Below are 7,797 nucleotides of genomic sequence, written 5' to 3' on the forward strand. Positions count from 1 at the left end.
TTTTTATTCGCATATTCACTTTGTTCTGCTTCTCATATGATCTTGTTTCCGTTTTCTGTTATGTAATTATGACCTGACTGTCTTATGTTTTTATTCTGTGCTCTTTTTATTTTCTTCTGTTCGCATGTTCTAATTCTCCTTTGTTCCTATTGTTTCATTCCTTTATGTTAATTCTCACTCATATTCTTATTGCAACCTTATCTAATGTATTTATTCTTTTAGATTCTCATTATCTTATTCTCTTTTTCTCTCATGATATGATCATATTAATGTCTTACATTCTTATTATCGTATTCTCTTCTGTACTTACCATTGGCTGGTCTTACCCTCGAGTAATCTTACGTTCCTACTCCCGAATATTCTTTTTGTTTTATTCTATTATGTTCCCATCGGATCATGTTGTATTCTCATTTACTCTTATTCGGTTATTCACTTACTGATGTCTTATTTTTTTAGATTATCATTGCCATATGTTCTTATGATACTAATTTCTCATGTTCTTATTCTCTCGTTCTCTTTGGCTTGCACTCTTATTCTCTTCATTTTTATTTACTTATGTTTTTATTCTTTTGTTCTTTAATTTTATTATTCGTGTTCTCATTCTTTAATGCTCTCACCTTCTTGATCCAATATGTTCTTATTCTCTTGTGTTCTTAGTCACTTACGTTCCTATGTTCTTACCCGTTATGTTCTTATTAACTTGTGCTGGTTTTCTCTGTGAATCTTATGTTTCACTCTGCTGTGTTCTTATTTTCAGATCCATAAATGCTTCTATCTTCTTATTCCCCTATTATCATATGTTCGTATGCTTTTATGATGTTATTATCTCAGGTTCGTATTATCTTACCAATCTATTCTCGTACCTTCTTGTTCACCTAATCACTCGTGCTCAAATTCTCTTACCTTCTTATGACCTTGCCTTCCAATTCTATTATAGTCTCATTCACAACGTTCTGAATCTCCTAAGTTTCTATTAACATATATTTGCATTTTCTTATTTTCTCATTCGCATATTCATATATATGTTCTGATTCACTTGTGTTCTGATGTTCTCATTCGCATTTGTTTCCTGTGCTCACGCTCTTGTGTTATTAATCAATGATGTTTTATGACCGTATTTTCTTTGTACTTGTTCTGTCACGTTGTCCTTATCGTTTGTTTTTATTTAGTTCGGTTTTTATTTTCGTATGTTCTCATGTTCTTTCTTTCTTATATTCTCAAATTCTCTTCGTCCATTATGGCCTTGTTCCTTCATGCTATTGCTCACTTGTGTTCTAATTATTTTGTTCTCGAATTCTTTTATTCATGTTTATTTTTACTCTCTGAGGCTCTTATTTTCTTGTTCTACGTTCTTATTCTCTTTTGTTCCTATTCTATTACATTAATTGGTTCCGATGATCTTTCAGTCATATTCACTTAAGTTAGTTTTTACTTGTTCTTTTCTTTTCTAATCTTATGTTCTGATGATAATATTCATCAAACATCTTATGTCTTAATTATTTTATTCTCATCTGTTCTTAGGGTCTTATTGTGTTAGTCTGTTATGTCCTCATTATATCATCTTTCCTTTCACTTATGTCCTCAATCGCATATTCACTAAGGATGCGATTCTTTTATGTTTTTGTTGTCTTACCGTCGTATTCTCTTATGTTCTGAATCACTTCTGTGCCTACGCTCTTATGTCTCCATGATGTTACATTCTTAATCAGTACTGTTAATATTATTTGATCGTTATTACAATTTTAACTCTTTTGTTATCATGTTCTCAATCCCTTATGTTCTTACTCAGTTATATTTTTATTATCCTATTCACTTATGTACACATTCCCTAATATTCTCATTCTCTTATTCTGTTACTGTCTTCGAGCCTTGTTCTCTTTATCTCGCACATTCGTAGACGTCTTAGGTTTTTAGTCTAAAAGATAAATTGTGTTTTTCAAGCTCTTATTATCTTATGTTCTTACTTCCTTCTGTTTCTATAATCCGCTTCACATATATTCTTTATCACCTTTGTTCATGTATCTGCAGTGTTTTGATTCTGTTTCCTTTCTGTTGTGATTCTGTTCGCCGAGCTGGGAATTTGTGTTGCAGTTGTTTCGTCCCCTGTCCAGGTGACATCCTCAGTGCTTGGGAGCCTCCTGTGAAGCCCTTCTGTGATGTTTCGTCCGGCATGTATAGCGATGACAACACAGAAGCGCTTCACAGGAGGCTCCCAAGCACTGGGGATGTCACCTAGACAGGGGACGAAACGTCTGCAACACAAATCCCCAGCTCGGCGAACAGAACCACAACAACGAGCACCCGAGGTACAAATCATCTCCCAAACTCTGTTTCCTTATATTCTTTTCATGATCATAAATCGTCTTATGGTCTTCTTAACTTATGTTCTTATTATCTTGTTCTCTCGAACTCATATCTAAAGCTTTGTTCTCTTATGATATTATGTTGTCTTTGTCTTATTATTTTCTCTGTATTCTTTATGAGGATGTGGGCATCGCTGGTGAGGTAGCATTTATTGCCCATCCCTAATAGCCCAGCAAGTAGCTGAATGTCAGGCACTTTGTTACTGAGCTGGAGTCACATGTAGGCTAGACCAGTTAAGTATTGACAAGTTCCTTCACTAAAGGGCATTAGTGAGACAGATGGAGCTTTTATTTCGAGCAGAGGCAATGTATATAGAGCAGCCATTAGATTTTTAATTCCAAATATTTGTTGAAATCAAATTCCACATTTTGTCATGGTTCGCTGGATTTACAGACACTGATTATACAATTAAGCCATCACATCCCCATCACATTTTATGAGCATGCTCTCTTATGTTATTCTGTTCCGCCTCAATACGTAGATCTTCACTTATGTTGATTTCTCTTTAATTCTTATGAGTTTAATTTCTGCATTTATTTTGTTATTCATAAATGCTCCGACGTCTCATTTATCTGAAGGTCTAATCCTATTACTCTCCTATGCTATTCTCCTCCTACATTTTAAACTCGAATGTGTTTCTTATTTTAAATGCCTGTACCCTTATGTTAATATTCGCATATTCACTTACGTTCTACTTTCTTTATGTCCTTATATTCTCATTCAATTATGTGTTTTTTCTCTGGAGTGCCCATTATCTTAAGAGATAATTCTTTTCTATTTTTATTCTCGTATTTTTCTTAATCTCTTTTGCATTTATATTCTCACTTTCTTACGCTCTTATATTCTTATTAAATTATTACCACATGCACTTATTATCTGATGTTCTCAATCCCTTATTTGGTCATTGTGCATTCTGTTCTTACTCTGTTCTTACCCTTTAATATTCTCTTATTCATAATCTCGAAAATTCTTATTCTCTTATTCGCTTGTTTCTGTATGTGCTTATTCTATTATTTTCACATTGGGTCAAGTTAGTGTTATACAACACCAGTTTGCATGTGAACAGATTTCCCTGGAAGCATTACCTTTCGAAGCGCTGCTTCGTCATTAAGTGGTTGTGGACCAGAATCACAAGACACAGAATTTAACGCAACAAGATTGCACTGACATGGAATTAAATATTTAACAAAATTAGCTTTAGCTTGTATCATTTGGAATGATCATGTTATTTTCAGGTCATTCATATGTAAATCCCAGATTTTTTTAAAGTTATATGATCAACATAATTTTAAAAATAGAAGCCATTTCAGATCAGATAGTGCATTGAAAGTGTGAGGTTAAAGTCTGTGTCCCAATGTCCATTCAGACTGATTGCATTTCTAAAATGGGATTTTCAGAATCTTAAATGAATAATGCGGTTTTCGCGCAAAAGAAAATGTTGTGCAGCAAGTACAAATTCATACAAAAAACTTTATATATGTGTGAGTGCAGGGGAGACCAAGTGAGTGTGTGCATGTGATTGTGTACGTGGGCACGTGAGTGTCCATGAGAGTGTGTGTGTATGTGCGTGCAATGGGGTATACATTATTGAAAGGGTGCATGCGTGGGTTTGAGTGTGGGGATATATGTGTGCGCGCATGTGGGAGAGCTTTTGTGTGAGAGAGAGTTTGTGTGAGTGTCCAGGTCTGTGGCTGTGTGTGTGTGTGTATGTGTGCACGCCCCTATGTGTTTACGTGCATGTGTGCGCTTGTGCGTGCACTTGTGTGCATGTTTGTGAGAGAAATCTCAGTGTCGTGAGGTCACCTGTAGTGTGACATGAACCCAAGTTTACGCTTAACGCCATCCCCATGACTACCAAACTTGGCTGGCAGCCTCTGCTCGGCCACTTTGCATTTTTGCCTAGCTCACATTGAGTCTTGGAGGATGGACAAACGAAGATTCAAGGCCGAATGCCCTGGACCACTAAAGTGCTCCCCAACTGCGATAGAACACTCCTGGTTGGTGATTGTTTCCGGTTTCGACTCAGCCTTTGTTGTTGCCTCTGCCCTTTATCGCCAAAAACACGTATATCAGTGCATCATGGTATATGTTGCATTCTCATGGATCTTGTTCTATTATTCTCTTTTTCATGTTTCATTCTGCTGGGTTGTTATTGTCTTATATTGTTATGATATTCAGTTCTCATGTTCTTATTGTCTCATTATCTTACTGCTATACCTTTCCTCTGTTTTGTTTTTATTCTCTCATGTTCTCATGCTTTTAATCTTATGCTCTTATTGTATTATTTGCTTATGTCCTTACTGTCATGATCTTATTCATTCATGTTTCTATGTTCTGATTCTGTTATTCACGGTCTTCTTCTCCAATGTTCTTATTTGATTAGATTAGATTACAGTGTAGAAACAGGCCCTTCGGCCCAACAAGTCCACACTAACCCGCCGAACCGCAACCCACCCATACCCCTACACTCCGGGCAATATAGCGTTGCCAATTCACCTGACCTGCACATTTTTGGACTGTGGGAGGAAACCGGAGCACCCGGAGGAATCCCACGCAGACATGGGGAGAACGTGCAAACTCCACACAGTCAGTCACCTGAGGCAGGAATTGAATCCGGGTCTCACACGCTGCGAGCCATGCTATTCTCTATGTTCTAATTCGTATATTGATGTATGTTCGGATTCACCTATGTTCTTTTTATCTAACCTTCACATTCCCTTATGTCTGTATTCGGATATTCACTTATGTTGTGTTGCCTTCGTGTATTCTAATTCACTTTTGTTCTTGCGGTCACACTCACCTGTGTTCTTATTCAACTATTTTCTTATTTACTGTTTAACTTATATTCACATTATATTATATTCTTATTCAGTCCTATTCGTATTCTCTTATGTTTTATGTTGTTCGTCTCTTATTTTCCCCTTCATTCTTTCCCATGATTTTATGGGCGTATTTTAGCAATCACTTATGTTGTTATTCCTTTGCTCTTGAAATATTTTAGAGATGTTCTTGTTCTCTTATGCTCGTCTGTTCTTATCTTTGCGTGTTCTTATTCTCTTGTGTTTTACTCTATTCTGTTCATATGTTCCTATTGTCTTATGTCCGCTCTAACGTCTGTATTTTTTTCTATTCTTGTCTTGTGCTGTTTTTCTCTCGTGTTCTCATTTTAGTGTTCGCAAATGCTATTTTGTTCTTATTTTCTTATTCCCATATGATTTTATGCTCTGACCTTGTTAATCACTAATGTTTATCCTGTCTTATCTTCGTGTTCTTTTATTGTTCTTATTCACCAAGACACTTACTTTCTAAATCGCTATTTCTGTGTTCGTCCTCTCTGATATTCTGTTTTCTGTTCTACCCTTATATCCTTATTGTATTATTTTATCAGTCAGTGTTATTCTTATTGTTTTGGTCTTGAATTTGAGCATTCATGTTCGTAATCGCTTGTGCTCTGATGTTCTTGTTCTCCTGTGCGCTTATCCTCTTGTGTTCTTTTTTTCTAAAATGTTCATATATTCCTGATATGTTATGTTGGTCTTTAGATATGTTGTTTTTCTCTTTTATGTTTTTGAATTTTCATTCTCTGACGTTTTTACCTGAATATTTCTCATGTTCTTATGGTCTTATTCTCTTGTGTTATATTTCACCTATGATATTATTATTTTACCTTCCTATTCCCTTATGTTTTATTTGCATATTTACTTATGTTCTGATTTGCTTCTGTACTTATTCTCTTTCTTTATTAACTAACGTTTTTATTTTGTTGTTTTCTTATTCTCCAACGTTAATGTACTTATTCTCTTTTGTTGTCGTTTTTTTCATTCACTTATTTTCTTCCTAATTTATTGTCTTATTATTTTATTCTCATGTGTTGTCATTCTCCGATGTCCTCATTCTGTTCTTCTGTTATTCACTTGTAGTGTTAATGTCTTCATCTCTAAATTCCTTATTCACTTAAATTTTATGCTGTTACTTATTATTGCCTTATGTTGTATACTCACATATTCCTATTCTCGTCAATTCGTTTTCTCCTACGTTAAAATTCTCTTATTCTCTTTTTCTACTATTCTTATTCTATACGAATCTTTTGCTTTCATTGTTTTATGTTCATATGCCATTGAACATATTCTTAATTTGTCTGTTACAAATTCTTACGTTCATACGATTATCCGTGTTATATCCATACGTTCTCATTGCTTGACGTTCCTACATTCTGCTCACTCACGTTCTTATTCAATTACATTGAATTCTATTTTAATCTCCCAATTTTAGTCTCTTATGTTCTTCTTTTCCTAATCATAAATAATCATATTTACTTATTCACTTAAATTCTTATTCTGCTGTTCTCTAATTTTGATATTTTTATTCTCTTATGATCTTGTGAGTTTTTCTTATGATCTTTTTCTTTTATTTTCCTATGTTGCTGCTCTCTTATGTTCTTTTTCACATCGCTTGATTTCTTTTCCGTTCTTATTATTTTATCTTAGAACTCCTTTTTTTGTTCATAAAAGCACTTTGTTTTTGTTTTCTGATGGTCTTATTCTCGTAACATCGTACGTTCTTATACACTTACATTTTCAACTCTACTGTGCTTTGTATGTCCTCTATATTTATATTCCAATTCACTTATTTTCGTATTTTCCATTTATGTAATTCTCTGATTCATGTGCTTATTCTCTAATGCTCTTCTGTTTCTGTTCTCCTGTTTAATCCTATACTGTTATGTTCCTATTTTTGTACTCACTTATGTTGTTTTTTCGATTTAACTCTCATGTTTTTTATTCTATATTCATATGTATATTCATAAATGTTTTTATTTTCTTATTCTCTTATACTCGTATGTTGTCATTCTTTTATCTTATTATTCGCATAGGTTCTTCTGACTTTATCACATTCTTCCCTTTTGTTCTTATTCGCATATATAACTGCTCAAATTTTCTAACATTATCATTGTCTTACCTTCCCATTCTCTTGTGTTCTTATTCATATATTGACTTATAGTCTAATGTTTTTGTTCCCTTATGTTTTTGTTCACAGTTGTTCTTTCCGTCTCACGCTCTTATTTGCTTACTCACTTGTGTTTTGTTTTCGTATTTGCATCTGTACATATTCCCTTATGCTGTTCGTAACTTTTTATTTCGTTTCGTTCTGGTCTTATTTTCTTATGTTCTCCATCTCTTACATTCTCATATCCTCTTCTTCCGTTATATCCCTCTTCACATATTTATTACTCACTTATGTTCTTATTCTTTTGATCTCGAACTCTGTCACTCTTTTTATATGCACATCTGTTCTTGTTCTCCCATGTTCTTACGCCCTTGTGTTCTTTTTCTGTTAAATTCATATGTTCCTCCTCTCTTATGTACAGATTCAATTATGTTGTTTTTCTCCTTTGTTTTGTGTTTATATTCTCTTCTGTTCTGAGTTTAATAT

This window comes from Chiloscyllium plagiosum, chromosome 17 (assembly GCF_004010195.1).
Source record: "Chiloscyllium plagiosum isolate BGI_BamShark_2017 chromosome 17, ASM401019v2, whole genome shotgun sequence".
NCBI classification, from domain to species: domain Eukaryota; kingdom Metazoa; phylum Chordata; class Chondrichthyes; order Orectolobiformes; family Hemiscylliidae; genus Chiloscyllium; species Chiloscyllium plagiosum.